General features: G+C 44.2%; 1 long non-coding RNA gene across 1 annotated transcript; it reads left to right on the plus strand.

The window, feature by feature from the left end:
• Positions 1–6353: 6353 nt before the first annotated feature.
• Positions 6354–17881, plus strand: LOC142405346 (uncharacterized). Its single transcript, XR_012774145.1, has 3 exons — positions 6354–6484; positions 12470–15030; positions 17082–17881. It is a non-coding gene; the product is annotated as an uncharacterized LOC142405346 (long non-coding RNA).
• Positions 17882–19204: the final 1323 nt, after the last annotated feature.

Here is a 19204-nt window from a genome sequence, read left to right on the forward strand (position 1 = left end):
CTATGCCTGAGATTTCTCCTGTCTAGCTTAGGAAAGTCAAAATGCAAACATTTAATCTAAAATAGCCACCTAAGTGAAAGTCAGTGGATCAAGACAGGACTTCTCAGAGGCAGTTCACTCCCACCTAAGGCAAGCATTTGCAGAGGACAGGCAGCTAACTCCTCACTACAGAGGTTTCATGTTTTGAGGACTAGCATCAGGTGAGATGCCACTCACTGTTCAAATGAAGTTCATCCTCTCCTCCGTGACTTTCTCTGCTAGCCCCCTCATGAAGAAAACTTCCTCCCCCTGCAAAAAGAAAAAACCAGGGAGTGCAATTGCACAATTTTAATTCCTCCGGAGCGGCTGCAGGGAGGGAAGGGGGGAGGCAGGGGGCTGCTGCCCGCCGGTCCCCCTCGGCTGCTGGGAGACCTGTAGCCGTGTGCCACCTCGGGGTGGTGATCTCAGAGCCATGGCGTGTCCGGGAGCCTGGACAGCCACTCTGTCATCTAAACTGCTTCATTCACAGCAGCAGGAGACAAAGTTAATCTTCCCCTGGGGAGAAAGAAGGTAACGGATGTGCTACCACAGCTCATTGCCATCACCTTATAAGGGTGACATCCACCGGCGACGACAGAAGAGCAAATGAGGCAAGTTCATGTGTTATTATGGCAAAGCCATGTCAGATTTGGCCAGACATCACCTTCTAAAGTAGAATTTGTTGCTATTTGACTTCTGTCTTTCCTTGACCACTGAACCGGGAAGGGGCAGAAGATGGGCATGTAACTGTGGGGGGCATAATTTTCCCCAGATCCGGATCAGAGACAATTCAAATGTCAAATGTAAATTAAAAGGGGAACAGGGAGAGGCAGCAGCTGCCAAAGCGGAACCAGCCCTGGTGTCTGCACTCCTTCCCCCCGGGGACACCCTGCCATGCTCTCCCATAGCCAGAGGAGAGAGGAAACCCACACCAGGCACCCCAGCCAGCATTTGCTGTCTGGTGAGTATGACTTGTTTTACTCACCTCTCGCCCCGTGGACTGATGGAGACTGGCTTTAGGGAAACATCTTGCACCTTCCTGGGCAGTCATACACATTTCCAGCACTTGCCCTGTCATGTAACTGCTTGTCTCTGTGGCTGTTATGACCTGGGTTTTTTAGTGGTCATTTAAAAGTGCTTTCTTCCAAATATTCTTGTTTGGTGTCAGAATAAGGGTGAAAGATGAAGACCAGAAATTGGTTTTGGGGTTACTCTCACTGTGGCTTCTCAGTGAACTCAGCTGAACATCTCTTAGCGAAATATTTATTTAAAGTTATTTAAAGATTCTGTGATCTACCTTGGCAACATCTTGTGAGAATGCCAGGAACAAGATAGAAACAATTAAGATCAACAGCTGTGCTGCAATTTCCATTTCTGTGCTGTAAGCGTACGACATTTGCTCCCTCCAGCCCTCCTGCCACGACACCTCTGGAGGTCCCTTCCAGCCTAAGTGAGGCTCTGATTTTATGGCTGCTCAAGCGCAGGCTTTTATACACGGCTCTGCAGCTTGAACTGAGTTACACATAATGAGAGCATTTGTTGAACAGCATGTCATTTTGAGGTATGTCGATGCTTTTATATTTCTTTTCATAGATGTTTCCTTGAATAAAATATCCCACAACCTTTATGCTAGTCACATAAAAGATTTATGCCTGTCTTTTTCTGAGATGAGTGAAGAGAGGCATTTTGTACAGGAAAAGGGGAGCAACGCTTAATGTGTTTCCTCTTAGGTATATTGAAATTAAACCTAAAAAGTATTTAAATTTAATTTATCACCATGTTACCTTCTAAATCACATGTGCATGGAAAATTGAGAGACCTCCTCTGCCCCTCTTAGTGTCTCCCTTCCTTTCTTCCTGGAAACTAACATATCTTGGGTGTTACCATTGCTCTTTCCCCAATATAAGGAAATAACTAATAACTTTAACTACATTTTTGCTGCTTCTTTTTCTTTATAAGGTTTACATCAACTCTGGGGGAGAATTTTCCACAGGGATGCACTTCCACTGGAGGAAGCAGGCTCCAGCAAATGCCTGTTTCCTAAAAGAAAAGTTCACCCATTTGTAGATAAATAAGAAATTAGTCATGAGTAATTTGTTGGCCTCAGCCACCGTGGTACCTGGTGGGAGTGACGTGGGTGCGGGTGCCCCATGGCAGCCGCTGCCCTGCCAAGCAGCTGGCCCCACGGCACACCAGAACTACACATCCCAGGAGGCAATGGGCTGACACCACACGCTTTTGGGTCATTTCAACAAATAAAGACATTTTAATTTAGAAGTTTGATCTCAGAAGCAAATGATGACATGCAAGTTATTCAACACATATGTTGAAAAACTCTGTTCAAAAACTTGTTCTTGTGGGAAAACTGTTCCAAATTTTTCTCCCTTCTGAAGAGTATTATAGGTGAGATCTCCGATGCATTTTTCCAAACATTAGTCCTTCAGTGAATATTATTTATCTCAATGAAGAAAAGCAGTGACCTCCATGAAGAGCTGCTATCTGCATGCCGGACTGGAGCCCCCCCGGACCCCACGACATCTTGGAGCAGAGAAGGGAACCTGCTGGCTCTGGCTGGCCCAGGCATCTCCCAAAGCTACAAATCTCCCTTGGAGGAAGGGACTCTGCAGAAAAATATGCTCCAGCCCCTCTTCACATACCTGTGCCTTCCTGCTTCCTCCTCTGAGCTGTGGGACAAAGAATGAAGCCAGCCCCACGTCCCCATCCCACTGTCACACAGCAATGGAAATTTTCCCAGAGTAAATATCAGCCTTTGCATAGCCATGAAGTTCTAAAACTTTCTGTACTGTGTGGGCTTCACTGGTTAATAAAATGGTTTTACAATAAGAGAACATATTTTTTTAAGCCTATTCTCAGAAAGGAATAGGAAGTAATGCACAATTAATTGCAAGTCATAATAATTTAGATACTTAGGGATAATCAACCAAACAAACCGTACTGCAAATGCTATTCAATAAACCACAGACACTGAAGTAAATCAAGCAAACTGGAGCTGTTCATAACTAGAGAGTTGAAAAAAATTAAAAATTAGGACAGTGTCACAGAGCAACTAGCTCTTTGCTAGCATTTGGTTGGGAATAAACATTTTTTATTCACAGCAGAGGACAGTTCTTACTGTGCCAGCATTAAATAATAGTCTTCCCTCAGTGATCCCACCGAGAAAGGAGAACTGATCTGCTGAGAGCATTTTGCATTGCAACGAAGCAGATTTGGAGTATGACTTTGAGGGCAGACTGAAGGAAAATGAATATTCCCCATGAATTTTCTGTAGAAACCCAACTTCAGAGTTGACTGGATGTGCCCGTCCTAAGCCCACGTGTCTCCCTCGAAACGTGACCAAAACACATGCAGTCTCATGCCCTTTGCTCAAAGACAAAACCTTGAAGTCCAAACCAATATTTTCCCCCCGGTCATCTGAAACCTCACTAACTCCTCCGGCTCCCTTCACCTCCCCGGAGGGACTGAAACCCGCACCACCAGCGCCGTGGGCTTCCCCGTCACCTCCCACGCCGTCCCCGTGCACCATGCTCTTCAGTTGCTCCTTTTGCATGGCTCAGCGGCCAGCGTCCCTGTGGCTCTGCCAGGGCCACCTCTGCCACCCAAACCTGCCATCTGCATCTTATATAACATTAAAAAATCCTCATTTTGCTAATTTTCTATAAAGTGCAGTTTTTAAAATTAATACAGAAAGAGGATGTAATAGCTATGAGAGTAACAGAAGCCACTGTGGAAGACAGGGCACCAAGTCCATGGGTTAAATTTCAAATACAAAGAAAATGTGTGTGGCTCTGAGGGGTTTGGCCACAGGAAGGAACGAGGACTGCTCCTCCACTCACTTGTGCTGCCATCCCTGCAGTGGGGGGAATAAAAAAGAAATTTTTAAAAGTGCCTTCATTTAGTTTTAAGTCCTTTGTGCACAAATTTTGCAGGGTGACTCCCAGCCCTTGTAGGGGGAGCTATGCCGAGTAACTGTTTGCCTTCTAGAAACTGTTTGTCATTTAAAATATTTCTAGTGTATCTCCCTTTGGTCATCACATTTTCAGGCTGTTTACTCTCTCTTCAAACAGGAGCTGTTAGATACTCTGATTATCTTAAACACTACTTTTTTAGGCCTATTTCATGCTTTTATAGCGTGGGGAAAGAAGGTGGCTTCAAATAATTCTATGGTACTTGCACTGTGGCAAGTGGCATTGCCTCTGTTAGTCACCACTCTTCCGCTGTTAATTCCTGAATATTCAGTTTTTCTCTGGCTGCTATCAGGAGAAGGGCTGAGTTTTTTCTAGGACTCTGGGACCTTTTTCTCACTTATTGAGGAGCCATTTGACATTTTCAACTTGTATTTTGTCTTCTGCTCATCTTCCATCCCTGCTGCACGGATAGCACATGGCTACCTGCACCATCTGAGATTACATGGGCCGCTGTGAGGTCTGGCACCTTACTGCCATCGGGACCATCAGTATGCAATTGCCTTTGGCATCACAAGTTTGGCTATTTGTTGAAAATTAAATCCCCCATTTTTCAATCCCACATTTGCCCTCACTAACTTGTAGGCTAAACGCCCTCTGGGCATGAGATGATAAGGTGGTGTTGAAGTCACGATGAGCTGATGTGTTCCAGGTGTGACATCCCCGCTGTCTCTGCTCTCCTTTCATTCCTTTAGCCCGTGCACTTTGCCAAAGGCCAGCTTTTGCTTTTATGGTGACATCCCCAGAGCTGCATGCACTGCTCAGATAGATGCTTTGCCTTTTCTCTCTACGTCTACCCTTGTTTCAGAAGATGATTTTATGGGGGGTGGAAAATGTGGTGCTCATTAGCCCATACCTTAGACAGACATGGTTAAATCGTCCCTTCCTCCCACTGCCTACAAACAATGTGACTTTATGTCTGTTTGCAGACACGTTACCATGGATGTCAAGCTTTTTGCTAGCATTCTTTACTTGCAGGGACTCAAAAAACACTGGGGCACAAGCTGTAAATGCTGCTGTTTAGTTCTGTGTGATGAGCTCCCTCGAGCCTCACGTGCCTTGCACCCAAGCAGGGCCTGGGAAGTCCACGGAGCTGGTCACAGAAGCAAAAGAAGCAGCAGGCAGCACCTGCAGCAAAGCATGCTGAAGTTAGTAAGTCTTTTAGGCCCCCACCTTCATTTTTTGCCCTGTTCTTTATCCTTTGCTCTTCAGTGCTTACAAACCCAGGAGGAGGAAGTGGCGATTTGCTCTTCCCCTCCCACGCCTGCTCGAAGGAGGCTGCCACACAGGTGTGATGAAGTGCCTGTCCACGCAGTGCTCTGCACCAGGGCCGAGCGCTCGGCTCTCGGTGCCCGTGCCTACCCGCTGCAGGCCAAGGGGCAGACCCCCAGTGCAAGATGTTTCCATTACACGCTTGTCTCTTAAATCCGAGGTGTAAAACACCTTGCTGGAAGCACAGGCAGTTCCTTTTATTCTGATTACCAAAATGCTACCTGGAAAGGAGAAACTGGGCAGTATAGTAAAGAGGAGAGGCATAAATAGTGTAGCATCCTTATGTATTCATTCACTTATCTTGTACCTCTCTTTTCTATTATTTGGTAACTATCATCTAAATAAAGGCATTTTTCCTTCCACAGCCTTGCGCATCTTTTATTTTATGTTGCAATGGGCTTAGAAACCACTTAGGGGAACTTTTTCCATTGTAGTTAATTAGAGATAAAGAAATTGTGTTGTCAGAAATACCTACTGATCTGACTCAGCTGCTTTTACGAGCACTGAGTATCATAGAAATCCATCTGATTTCAGTGAGAAATGTCAAATGCTTAGGACACTTGAAAATAAAGCACTCTTTAGCTTCCCTACTCTGAGTGTATAGTTTGGGAAAGTTTGGATTTGAGTGAGTTCCTAATTAAGCATCAAACTAGCACTGAAAGACTTTTTTTAAGTCTCAAACTGTATCCTGACCTACAAAACCGGGGAAATGTTATTTAGTTGCTAAATAGGATTTTGTAGTGCTGTAGGATAACTATTGTCAACAGTTCGATTGATGCCATGCTAGAAACGGTTCAACACAAACCAGTGCCAAGCTTGTAGGGCTTTTTCTCCTCACAAAAAAAAAAAAAAATCCTTCATTTAAAATATTTTCTGGGCCCTCATAAGCAGCAGCTACGGGTGGCAGCTGGAATGAGCGCCCGGAGCCCTCAGCGGCAGCGGGGAGCTGCAGGACGGGGCCTCCGCGCCGCCCCGGCACGGCAGAGGCGCGGCAGCATCGGCAGGTGGCGCCCTGCGCCGCGCCCGCTCGCGCAAGCCGCCGGTCGCCCTGGGGCCGCGCGCCCGCCGCCGGTAAGGCCGCGCGCCCGCCGCCGGTAAGGCCGCGCAGTTACAAAATACCGTTTGTAAGGAACGTCCTTTGAATGTGATTTTGAGTGCCAAGTAACGCTGTGCGGTGCTGCAGTGCCCGTGCTCGGGACGCGCAGCGAGAGGTACGGGGCCCACGAGAGGGGGAGTTTGCAGGGAGGCTCTTCTGGGAGCGGGGAGGCTCTGGGGTGGGAGGCACGGGGCCATCGGCGATGGGCACCGGGGCTTTGCCTGTGGGGCTCCCTTTCCCTGAAGGAGCCGTAGATTTCGTTAGACACTTCACGATCCGCAGTGGACGTTTGCAGTGGGCTGATCCGGCGGAGCCGTCCCAGCGCAGGCACACGGCAGCCCCAGCCGTGGGGGAGCCACCGGCACTGCTGGGTTCCTGGGGGCCGGGAGACGCAGCACTACATCCAGACAGCTCCAAGAGAGGGGACGAGGCCCCGGGGAAGGGCCCTGTGCCCCCCTCGCTTATAGCCCTCTGACTCAGCCGACTGCTCCCGCTTTCACCGCTGAACCCGTTCCCAGCCCAGCCGCCAAGCACCGAGCGCTGCCCCGACGCCTTTTGCCCATTCATCAGTTTTGCCCCTTGGATGCTCTCCTCTCTCCTGCCCGCCCTGCCGGTGTGTGCAGCCTTCTCCGGCCAGCCTGCCCAGAGCACTTCAGATACCAGGGTGACAGCATTTCTCATGCTGCGGTTTTTCACAAAACACCAACACAGTAATCCAATATGCTTCTAAGAACGGCAGAAATGAAAAATTACCCAGTATGGGACCCAGTCGTGTCCCTTAATGCCTCGAGCTATATCTAACTCCAGGAGCAGCTTTACTTAAAACAAATGGACTATTAAGGTCTTAACTTACGCATTTGAACAAATATCTAAATCCCTTTACCTGCGGCAAATCATGGAAACGTCCACGTATGTTCCAGCAAAATCAATGGAGCTGAGGTCCACAGCTGAGGTTCAGCATGTGGCTGGTTGCTGTCCAGGACTGGGGCCAGTGAACACTGCCCTGCCCGCCTCCACCTCCTCCTTCTCCTCCTCCTCTTCCTCTTCCTCTTCCTCCTCACTCAGTGGGGTCAAGGGGAAATGCTCTGAGCCCAATAATTTTTCCTTGTGAGGCTGTTGAATTCTGTGGCAGAGGCTTCAGTGTCAATCCCTGGGGGCAGTGCCCAACGTGCAAGTCGCTGGAAGAAACCAATGGACTGGTTTGAGAAAGAAAAAAGGGAAGAGAAGAGAAGAGAAGAGAAGAGAAGAGAAGAGAAGAGAAGAGAAGAGAAGAGAAGAGAAGAGAAGAGAAGAGAAGAGGAGAGGAGAAGAAGAAAAAAAGAAGAAAAGAGAAAAGAGAAAAAAAGAAAAAAGAGAAAAGAAAAAAGAAAAAAGAAAAGAGAAGAAAAGAAAAGGAAAAGGAAAGAGAAAAGAAAAGAAAAAAAGAAAAGAAAAGAGAAAAGAAAAGGAGTCCTGCTCTTCCAAGATCCTGAGAATGTCCTCAAAGAGCCTTGTTAGATGAAGCCAGAGGGACCAGCAGAGCTGAGGTCTGCTGCTCCCTGCTGCTGCAGCCCCCAAGGAGAGAACAGGAAAGCAAATACGTGCGAGGAGCAATAGTCCCAGGGGATTTTGTTAGAAGTATCTGCCGTAAGGTAACTCCCTAGCATTGAAAACAGGAGAGTAAATGCAACACATACATGCAAAGATAATTCTAGTATTTAGATTTCGTTTTTCTTCCTAGTTAAACACCAGGAAGTCCTGATATTAACCTGCAGAAATCATCGTTCCCCTGGGGACTGTGTACCCACAGTGTAGCTGAGACCTTCATGGACTTGTGTAATTGAGCCTGAAGCACCTTATGGTGGCTGAGTGCTGCTGAATAATCTGGGGGTGTCATGTCAGCTTTTTAAAGGCAGGAGAGCATCCCTTTGGACTATGATGAGTCTCTAAACCACAGACAGTGATGGAAAAGAGACTGGCTAGCCCCCAGGTCACCCACTAACAACCACAAGTGGGGCAAAAGCTCCACAAAGTGAGCAGGGAGGAGGCTGGGCATCAGCAAACAGACGTGTCCTTTAAGAGAAGGGAAGGTTAGGGAGCTCGGAGGAGGAGTATCTGTCACTTTGCTGCTATTTTAGCACTCTGCATCCAGAAGCCAAGCTGACCAAAAGCAATCAGGACAGGGATTTGATGGCCTAAAGTGCTACTTCTGTGGAAAGTAGATTTCACCTATGCCTCCTGACACCTATGACTCCTACCTGTGGGAGACGCCTACCTCTGAGAGAGGGACAAGCACATAATCACCATTGAATATTTGGCTCTCCAGCCTGCTGCTTGCCTTGCTGAAGCCATGGCAGCACTCCTCCTCGGCAGAGCCCACAACACAGGGCAGCACTCCCCAGGATGGAGGAGCACCCCAAGACATACCTGAGACCCGATTTTAGCCACCTCCCAAATCATGACCAGTGCTGATGGCCCTTTCTTCTGGCCTCTTCTTGTCTTTTTTTTTTTTTTGGCATCACTGACTCTTTTAACATTCAGTTTCTCACCTCTGCCCTTTCACCTGGCAGTTTAGACATGAATTATGCTTAACTTAATGTTTTATCTATTTTTTAGCTACCATGTATTACCATGGGACCCGTGCTTTTGGAGAATTGTGGGACAGATACAATGCCATGGAAAGGTGGCTTTCTCAGAGTCCACAGGATATGTCCTCATGGGCCTGATAGCAGATGTGTTCCCAACTCCTCTGCAGAGGAAACCCAGTCTGGTCTGGCCTGGTAGGGCAAAGAGTTTCTGGAACAATGCGTCTGGTAGTTGTTGAAAATGTTATCCACTAGGCTGAGAACAGAGGTAGTCCCAGGACGGGATGTCGCAAACATGAGACCTGTGAGGAGATCTGATTTTTGAGATCACAGAGAAGACACAGAGCACTTGGTAGTCCAAGGTGTGCGTATAAATAGTTTTACAAATAACTATTCGTAAAACAACCTTACATATATACATTATATATATAAACCTTATATATATATAAAAATAACCTTACAAATGATTGCTTTTCAGTAAGAAACATGAATTTGTGGTCTTTGGCAGGTGATTGCATAAACCTCAGAGACTCAAAGCACAGCGGAGCTTACGCAGCTGCCCTTGGTGGAAGGTCATCATTGGGATTTGCAGGAATTTGCGCTATAAAGGCTTGGCTTTGACCAGACCATCAGGGGGTTTCTCCCCAGGAAAAACAATAGATTGGCATTTGGTATCTCCCTGGTATAACTTTACACAGTTAACAGGAATCAAAAGGTATTACCGTGCGAGAGCTCAGAGGCCCAGTGCTGCCTGACCAGCTCTCACCAGGGCTCTGGTTTGCCCATCACTGATACATTGGGAGAACTGGCAAGAAACCCCTGAGCTTCTGGCTGGGACATCTTGGGAGCCTGAGGATTTATATCACCCTTTAAAATGTTTGAGTCACAGCAAACATTATATCTATTATGACAAATTTTTGAATAGAGATTGAAATCATCATTTTTCTTCTTACTGTAGGAGTACGCGTTTTTCTTTGCCTCCTAGTCTAGAGGCTTAGGGTTGCCTGGTTACTCTGACTCAGAAGCTCTGTAAGGTGTCTCTTGATGAAGGCGCAGATAAAATTTGGCAATTAGGGAAGCTTGATTTGTCATCTAAATGTAGAAATCCTTAAGAAAAAATAACCATTTGAAGAGCAGTTGTACAGAAACTGCAGTGAGAAAACTCTCAGAATGTGCATTAGTACTGAACGTTGCTGTTTTGCTTATTGTAGAGGCATGAAGGTCATTAATAATATATGCAATAATTAGGATTTTTTTTTCAGTGTTCAATTAATAGAATCCTGTTCATAGCATATATGAATTGCAAATGTGATCAGAAAAGCATTTTTGTTGAAGAATTTCCCCATGGACTAGTGCTATAAAAAGACTCCATTCAGCCGGCAATCTATTCATCTTGGGCTGGAGTTAAAGGAACATGATGTATTCAGGTGAGGGCCACAGTACAGCCATCACAGCAAGCTAAAAAGTGTCTTACCTGCTTAAGTGTGCATGTATGTACATATATGTTATATGTGTGTGTATATAAATGCATGCAGATGTTCTTAACAACTATACATTTGTGCTGATTTGGGAAATCTGTGATTGCAGAAATGGTTTTATTTTGCAAAGTATTTCCTTCAGAACTGAAGCCATGTTGTTTTAACAGTTGCTTCATAGATGCCCTTTAGTTGTTTGCATTTTGATGAACGGCAGCAAACACTTTAGAACAAGGAGGGGCTTCTAATGGTTGGGAAGGTGGGGAACGTTTGTGGAAAAGTGAGATCTGTGGACTGACAATTTTGCTTGGAGGTCCAGGGAGCAGAAAGGCTCAGCCAGTGTAAACTCTAAAAGGTCAGGATTTGATTTAATGAACTTAACCTTCAAGAAAACAAGCCTTTTTCATGTAGGATATCCCCTTAGGCTTGCTTCATTCAACTAGCAATAAATACAGAACAAATAGAATGATGAAAAAGTCCAATTTTGTAAATCTTGCCATGTTTTTAATCAAGTGTAGCCAACTCATTTTATATAGCCTAAGATTAAATTTTGGCTACCTAATGCTGTACCTAGTAGGGGTAGGGTAAATCTATGGCATTGTGATGGTTCCTTTATACCCTTGTGTTATGCCCACTGCTGTAACCTACGTCACCAGGGTCTGAATCATCATCTGTAACTTCTGCACCAGATGTGTTCTCATAGACTCACTTTGGATACTGCTCAGTTGCAACGGGCTATTGGCTTAAACACCTCCATGCTGTTGGGATTTCCTACTTCTCACAGACTGCTTTTTTCAGCTCTTAAAATGTAATGGCTGTAAGAAACAGAAAGCTTTCTCCTGTAAAAAGTAAAAATTAAGTAAAAGTAAAAATTAGGGATAACTCAGGAAGAACATACATCACCCAGGATTATTTTCAGTAGTATATAACTGGCTGTAACAAGCAATTATTTTAAATGTGAAATGGTGAAACTCTTAGGTAGTCATGATATCATGAGATTCTTGCGAGAACTTTGCCAAAGAAAAATGGTGCCTCATTAATCTCTTACTTCAGATTTTTTTTTTTTACCAGAATCAATTGCACAGTTAATGAAACAAAAAATCAGGATAAATACCATTTTTCAGCATGGCTCAAGGTGAGCCTGATGGACAGAATAGTCACTACAGGAATGATATGTACTCTGCTTGCCGTTGTTGGGTCGAACCACCACCCACGCCCTCCCCATCGCTCAGCACGCATCAGCAGCAGGGAGAGGAGCAGGGAGAATTAGCTTAAGAAGAAATGGCATAAGAGATTACACTGAGGGTTCGTTGTTGCAGATGATAAATGAGCAATCTGTCTGTGACCAGAAAAAGGATTTAAAATCTGGTCACCACAACAAAACAGGATAACAACGGGAGAGCGAACATCAGTGATACAGTTATTCTGAGTGAGTGGGCTACCTCCCAATAGGCTGCTTATTCTATAATGACCTATTAAAGCAATATTTGCATCCTCCCTTGAGGATCCTCCAGTTGCTTCTTTACTGAGCCAGTCTACTGGGTGAGAGGTATATGGGAGCCAGAGATATATGGAAGCCAGTATGACACCACTTGTGCTTCTATATTAAGATTCATTCACATGTTTAACAACATTACTCCAACCACTGCTACAGTTTTGACTGATATGTGTCTTATGTTCTATTTGCTGAAGACAATATCCATATTAACTCTCAGGGAATCGCCAGATAGAAAGAACTTCACCAGCCTGTTTTGTATGTTCTCACTGACCTCATGTATGCAATATACTTTGTCTATACAGATAGTTTATTTAGGAGGACTTAAAGAGAAAACTGCAAATCAGAGATGCGTTATATTTTTATTCCTGTCTGTGAACCCTTTTTAGCTATTAAGATTTATATTTGCCTTTAGTCAGAAATATGGTCGCTCACATCTTTTGCCAGTCATGGTATGGCTTACTGAAGTTGCCACAGTAGAGGGATACTTTGCATTTCCAGGTTGTGTTTCTCTAGCAAATGCCCCAAAGATGGTATTCACAGGATTTCCGTGCTCTCTATTGCAGGGAGGAAGGACGCAATAACACCGAAGTGGAAAGCGCAAGGATAAGAAGGATCTGCTTGTACCCCGAGTTTCTCACAGCGTCAAGGGCTTCTTTGTAATGCTGCAAGTATCAGGGTACTCCAGGAAGATTCATTTAACAAAACCACGTTCTGAAATATACAAAACACAGAGACAGAAAAAGTTTTCAGGTCCAAACCTGAACGTAACAAAATTTACAGAGGAAAAAAAGAAAACACAATGTGGAGGAGACTGACTTCTCAAGCCCTGAGGGACCAACACTCTCCTAACAGAATTAGGTAAATACAGTTGCCAAAATGTTAGCCTACACTGCAGTCCTCAGAAGGATCCCACCAGTGGCAGGCTGCAGAACTAGCTTCTGCACTTTTGATTTATTTTTAGTACAAGAAAAAGGATTTTAATATTGCTTTTTCTTGCCTAATGAATGATCAAAGTTTTCCACATCTTCGGATGGAAACATGCTGGGCTCAATTTTTTTTCCTCGTCTATGCCTACATGATGCATTCACAGCCTCCCAGTGGAGTAACATTACTTGAGGCTCGGAGAAAGAATAAATAAATTAGTAAGAGGCAGCTCTATGAAATATACATCCACTTCTATAGCTGTGAGGTTCTGGCCTCATACTCGGAGCTCCTTTTTACAGGCTAATCCACAGCCTGGTACTCTTCTGACTTCCTACTGTGAACTAGTTTACTCCTTTTTAGTCACTTCATTACATATCTGGTGCACAATAGTAATGACATTCCCAGCAAATGAGAAGAATTACAAACACCAGCGATAATGGAGAAATAAGCAAGAAGGAGAAGGAAGTTTCTAATGGGAAAATGGAGCCTCCCACAGAGAATTCTTCTTAAAATATCATCTTTTCCTAATTGATACGGCCACTGGTGTTGGAGATGTTGTTGTTTTGCACCTGATTTAAATAGCGTTCAAGGAATACTTAAATCAGACATGGAATTTGAAGTGCTTATTGTGCCTTTTCCTGAAGTAATGTTGTAAAAAGAGTATTTTAGAGACCCTGGAAACTCGGCAGCCAATGCCAGCAATGCCCCAGCTGTGTGGGAAAGGGCTGGGACAGTGCAGTTTTGTATCTTTAGGTGGCCTAGATACTCACCCAGGAATATCCAGCTATGCATGAAGGAGGAATTGTGATGGTTGCCTGGATCCTTACTCCCCAGAGACCAGTGCTGCTGGAAAAGGAGGAGGAGACGAGGAGGATTAACTCACCTGCCTGGTGAAGGGCTCTCCATGAAACCTGCAGTGGGGCAGGTATGGATTGGTAAGAAGATTTCTGAAATGAAGAGTGTAACAAAGTCCAGGCTGGCTTTCCCCGGCTCCTCTGAAGGATTAAGTGCACATTGCAGTGGATTTTCCTGCGCCTGAAGCTGTGACTGCAGAGTGACAGTATTCACACAGGACCCCTGGGGACCCCTGAATCCATTCCTGACAAAAAGTAGGCTGCATGTGTGTGTTGCTGCATGTAGGAGTTAGCTGCTCCTCTGCCATGAAAGTATCCTCCTCAAAGTTATTTTTGTATAGCCGCTCTTTCTCTCAGTATGTGCAAAGCCTCAAGTTTTAATTGCCTTCTGATGTCTGAACCTTTAGGATTCATGTTTTTATGATCCTCTCTGCAGCTATTTCATTCTTATAAATTCATATAAACGATAGCTGATTTTTTCCACCTAATAAAGTCCCTGCATTTAAGTAAGGAAACTAAAGATACACATTGCTATCAGAGAACTAACTAGTTATTTCAAATGTTTTCCCGAATTATTATTTAAGGGTGTAGGAGGAGGGGGAGAGGGAAGAAATGTGTTTCTCTCTGATTCAACCATAGAGGTGCAAACCATGAGTGAAGCCGCTCCTCCAGCTCCCTTCCTAGCAAACAATGGTTCTTAGACGCAGCTTAAGATCACTTTTTCATCTTATTGTTGACTTCCTCAGCATTAACTTTGAGGAAGAGAAGTAATGCCGTGCAGCGGTCTGGCTTAGTGGGAGATAGCCGCAATATCTACAGGAAGCTTTCTTAAGCCTTTCTGAAACCAGCATATCAAAGGGCAAAAGCTAAGCTACAGAGGACACTTATTGTGCCAGGACAATAGCACAGATACCCTCACTGGAGCCGGTTAAGATTTTTTTGTTTTCTTGAAGCCTTTTATATTGCTGCCAGAAAATGCCAGCCCACTGAAACTTCATGGCAATGCACTGATGTACCTTTGTACCTTTCCTCAGTAAGAGCTTCTTTAATTCATAACGGACACCTGGTCAAAGAGAAGATAACTCTCCATGATGCACCAATGTTGCCATGATCTCCAAGCTACAGGTACTCTTCCTAGATTTTTTAATTAAACTTGAAAAGAACCACATAAGCAAGCAATGACACTCTCCGTGGAACAGGGATTTTATTTTTCCAGCTCTCCTTAGTTCTCCCCTAATGGCAACATACTGTGTGTTGGCTCAAAGAACATATGTCTCAGAGAAGCTCTGCCAGGAGGAAGGAAGTTGGATTGCTGTTGCTAAAGGGGCAGAGCTGGGGTTTCCAAGGTATTTTAGCTATCTATTTCCTTACTTTTGAAAATGCTTATATTTCTTTTAGATTTAAAATTGAGGCTGAATTCATCAGTTGCTACAGGTTTTCTTGTAACTTAAACATTTTAGATCTCTTCAGGCTGCTGCCACATATGATGAACCTTAACCGTGTTCAATAAGATCTTAAGAACATAGAATATTGCCAGCATCAATCAAGACTACAGCTGCAATAGCATAGTAATCCATATGTTAACACCACCAGAGCATTCCTCTGCTCTGGGAAAAACACTGCCAGACAGTAAACCCCAATAAACCGAGACAGAAGACTTGGATTAGCATCTCATGTCAGAGTCGGTTGGAGTAGATTGGCTTCTTTTTATATAAAAGGTTTTCTAGAACAAGGCTGATGTTTCAGAGCTTCTTGATGTTTCACAGTCTCTTGTCTAAAGGTCTGCTTGCAAAAAGCAGCAGTTCACTCCATAGTGACTCACTTTAGTAGATGTAACACAGAAAACCTCCCCAACGGCACTTTATTCTGAGTCACATTTCTCTGAAGCAGCATCTATTCAATGTACATGGACTGACTGTCACCTTACTTGATCAATTAAAATCTGGAGCATTGCATAAACATATTACTGGAGGAAAGGTACAGCCTAATGGATTTGCAGCTACAATGGTGATGGACTACATCTGCGTAACAACAAAGTTAACATACAGTACTAGTCTCCTGCTTCTAGAGCCCTTGTTTGTATTTTAAAAATAACTGCTTTTATATGTCAGGGTCTCTAGGCAGCACCTAGGAGATAAACCAGGGATAGTTGGATATAGTTGTGTATGTGCGCCTATGTGTGTATTTAAATGCATTATATATATACACTCACACACACCACACACACATATATACGTACATACATGTATATACATATACAGTATATATATTCATACACAAACTATTTTCCTACATAAATTACTTCGGTTGGCTCTTCATGAAAGCATGGAAGAGGAAGCTCGAAGACTTGTAGCAGAGTCATGGTATGCTGCCGGCCACGTACCATCGGTGCTCCCAGAGGGATTCTGGCTGAAGTTACAGCAGCCTTTGTGGGGCAAGAGAGCACATGGTAGAGAAGAGCGGAGGGCGGCCGGCAGGCAAGCGGGGCAGAAACTGTAGGCACAGGGGCAGAGTTAAGAATAAAGACTTCACTACATCATGACAGCAAGCTAATTGAATTGGCGCAAACTTCAGACTCCCCCAACCTTCCATTAAGTGTTTCAAGCTTACTCAAGGTAGGAAGATTAGAATGGATAATTATAGTTACAGAATATTAGGAGGGGAAAATAACAGTATAGCCATAGAAGTTAAATGAAATCTTAACAATTATAGTTATTGACAAACCTGATATACACAAGTGTTGTTACCCATAATTAGATAGTAATCCTGCTTAACAGTATTCTGGGAAGGAAATGTGGCTTTCTCAGTAAAGCAACAGTGGTGGTTCTTACCCCAGTTATACTTCAGGCTTGTACAAGGTCAGCATTGATGTTTGAACTAGTAACCTTAACTTCCTTCATGTTCAAGAGAGAGTATAGAACCATAGAATCATCGAATCATTTAGGTTGGAAAAGACCCTTAAGATCATCGAGTCCAACTGTTAACCTAACACTACCAAGTCCACCACTAAACCATGTCCCTAAGCACCACATCCACACGTCTTTTAACTACCTCTAGGGATGGTGACTCAACCACTTCCCTGGGCAGCCTCTTCCAATGCTTGGCAAGATATTTTGGGGTGTGTTTCATTTGATCTCTTAGATGTGGAGTTTAGCAGGAGACTAATTGTGTCCCAGACTCCATCAACTATATTGATTCCATCTCTGTAAAGGGGACCTAAGGAGACTCACAGATAGAGATGTTGGCTGTTACTCAGATGGATACTATTCTGGGTAGTCTTTGCAAAGAAAGTTGCTGATACTTCCCAGGTTTCCTCAGTTCCCTCCCTCATCCCTCCCACACACCTTTCATGGTGGAGTTCTCTTTCTTGCTGCTTTTTTTCCCCCAACCCCTGCAGCACCAGGGAATCATGGCTCCACTCAGTTCCCAGTATGGGATTTGGCTGGAATGCGGTGAGAAGGGCAGTCATCTTGGTGAACCATCGTGATCTGTACAGCAGGTTTGACAGCAGGCTGTGGTGCTCACAAGGACTATTTCACCTGCCTGCACCTGGGCTCAGCCCTTTCACCAGGACGTGATGCCAACGGCCCTGTGCTAGATCTCCAAAAGACACGAGAGGAGCCTGGGCAGTTGCTGCTGAGCACTGTGGCGAAAGAACATGTCCCAAGGCTGTGGAGTCATGTTGCCATTTGGAAACGCTGTGCCATTACTGTGCTCCTGGATGAGGGAACACAGCAGTACTTCCTTGCACATGTAAGCAGGGTTAAATAAAGGGTTTAACTAACAAAGCATTTGGAAGGAGGTCAAGTCTCACCTGCACTTGGGTCCTGGTATCTGTTTCTTGGGTTAACGAAGCCATCAGGGGGGATATGCAGACATGGTGCTCAACCACGGTGCATTATTAATGCATATAGTTTACTACAACGATGGTTGCTATGGACTGCAGAGTTATAATGCAGGGCAAAATACAACATGCATGCACAGAGAAATGTATGGATATTCATTTCTCAATGAAAGGGTATGATATTTAGCTGAGTGGTGTAAAAGATTGGCTTCAACAGCAGGCAGGCCAGCTATGTATCTCGGGAGGTGTGATCACGCTGCATATATCACACCTGTGCTATGGCATATAACAATTTTTGAGGAAGAGAAAGAACTTAAATGGCTAAGTAGATGTGCTGATTTAGCTCAGTGATAAGTGACATTTTGGGGGCAGAAAGAAGGGGTGGTTAGATTTCTGCGTGGGCTGGAGTGAGATGTACCATTTGCACCCTCACTATTGATACGGCAAATCACAGCCGCTCTCCGTAACGATACAGTAATTGTCCAGTTCTCTGCACCTGCTTGTGTAGGGAGCATCTTTTAAGCCTCGCTTCATATTAAGCATGACCTGCCACAACATTAGCGTTATGATCCATACACTTCATGGATATCCATTTTCACTGTCATACAGATTTTCAAACTTGTCAAATTATGGACCCCAAATTCATCATATCCACATTTATAGTTTCCAGTGCTGGAATAATTCTGTACTACCTAGCACTTCATACCTATGATTAATAGCCTTAATATTCACTTCACTATACACATATATTTTACCTGATACTGATACTATACTGCCACCCTTAATTTCAGTAATTTAAGGTATTCTTTCAATGTTTAAAAACTATATCAGTTTCAAGGGAAATTGCAATCCATATATTATTTAAGTCATTTTAAGCTTCAAGTCACTTTATATGACATCATTTCAATTACATCCTTGCTCAATATATAGAGCACTTACTCATAAAAGCGAATGAGTTAGTCAGATGTACAGAGTTTTCAAGGTCACTATATTGTTAATAAAACTTGTTAACTGACACAGGCATTAGTCATAAAGCTGAGTAAATGTAATGATTAAGCCACTCACAGTTCCTCACCATTCTGTTACATCCTGCCTTCTAAAGAGAGAATTTTTATTTTGGGGCCTGATTTAAACCTACTTAAGTCAGTGGAAAAAACTCCCTGTGGTTTCGCTGGGCTTCGTATCAGACTGGCACTAAACAACAGAACCACACTGACGAAAGGAGCAGACAACAGGTTGATAACTCAGGCAGACTCCTACGTATCAGCTCCTGGCACAGTTCGTAGCTGTAACGTTCATCTCAGCAAAACAGACGGAGCTTGACCAAGCTCTAGGTGGAACTGTAATTACATTTCAGTCCTTCAGACATCTCCTACTGCAGGAAGCACAGAACTTCCCTGCTGCAGAAAGCATGGAATAATTATTGTTTGGATTTGACGGGGGTTTGTTGATCCCCCAATGGTGGGCTGTTTCATTTGCTGGGTGCAAGGGACCAAGTGGAAGTACATGTGCAACATGCAACCATACAAAGTGTGCAATAAACAGAGTGACCGATAACCAAATGGGGACACTTCAATTTAACGAAATCCCCACTCAGCTCCTGGGAGAGATCAAAACAGATCAGCTCCCTTTTAGTGATAAGGAGTACATTATTTCTGTATACATTACCACTCTAT

The sequence above is a fragment of the Mycteria americana genome, chromosome 2 (genome assembly GCF_035582795.1).
Source record: "Mycteria americana isolate JAX WOST 10 ecotype Jacksonville Zoo and Gardens chromosome 2, USCA_MyAme_1.0, whole genome shotgun sequence".
Taxonomy (NCBI): Eukaryota; Metazoa; Chordata; class Aves; order Ciconiiformes; family Ciconiidae; genus Mycteria; species Mycteria americana.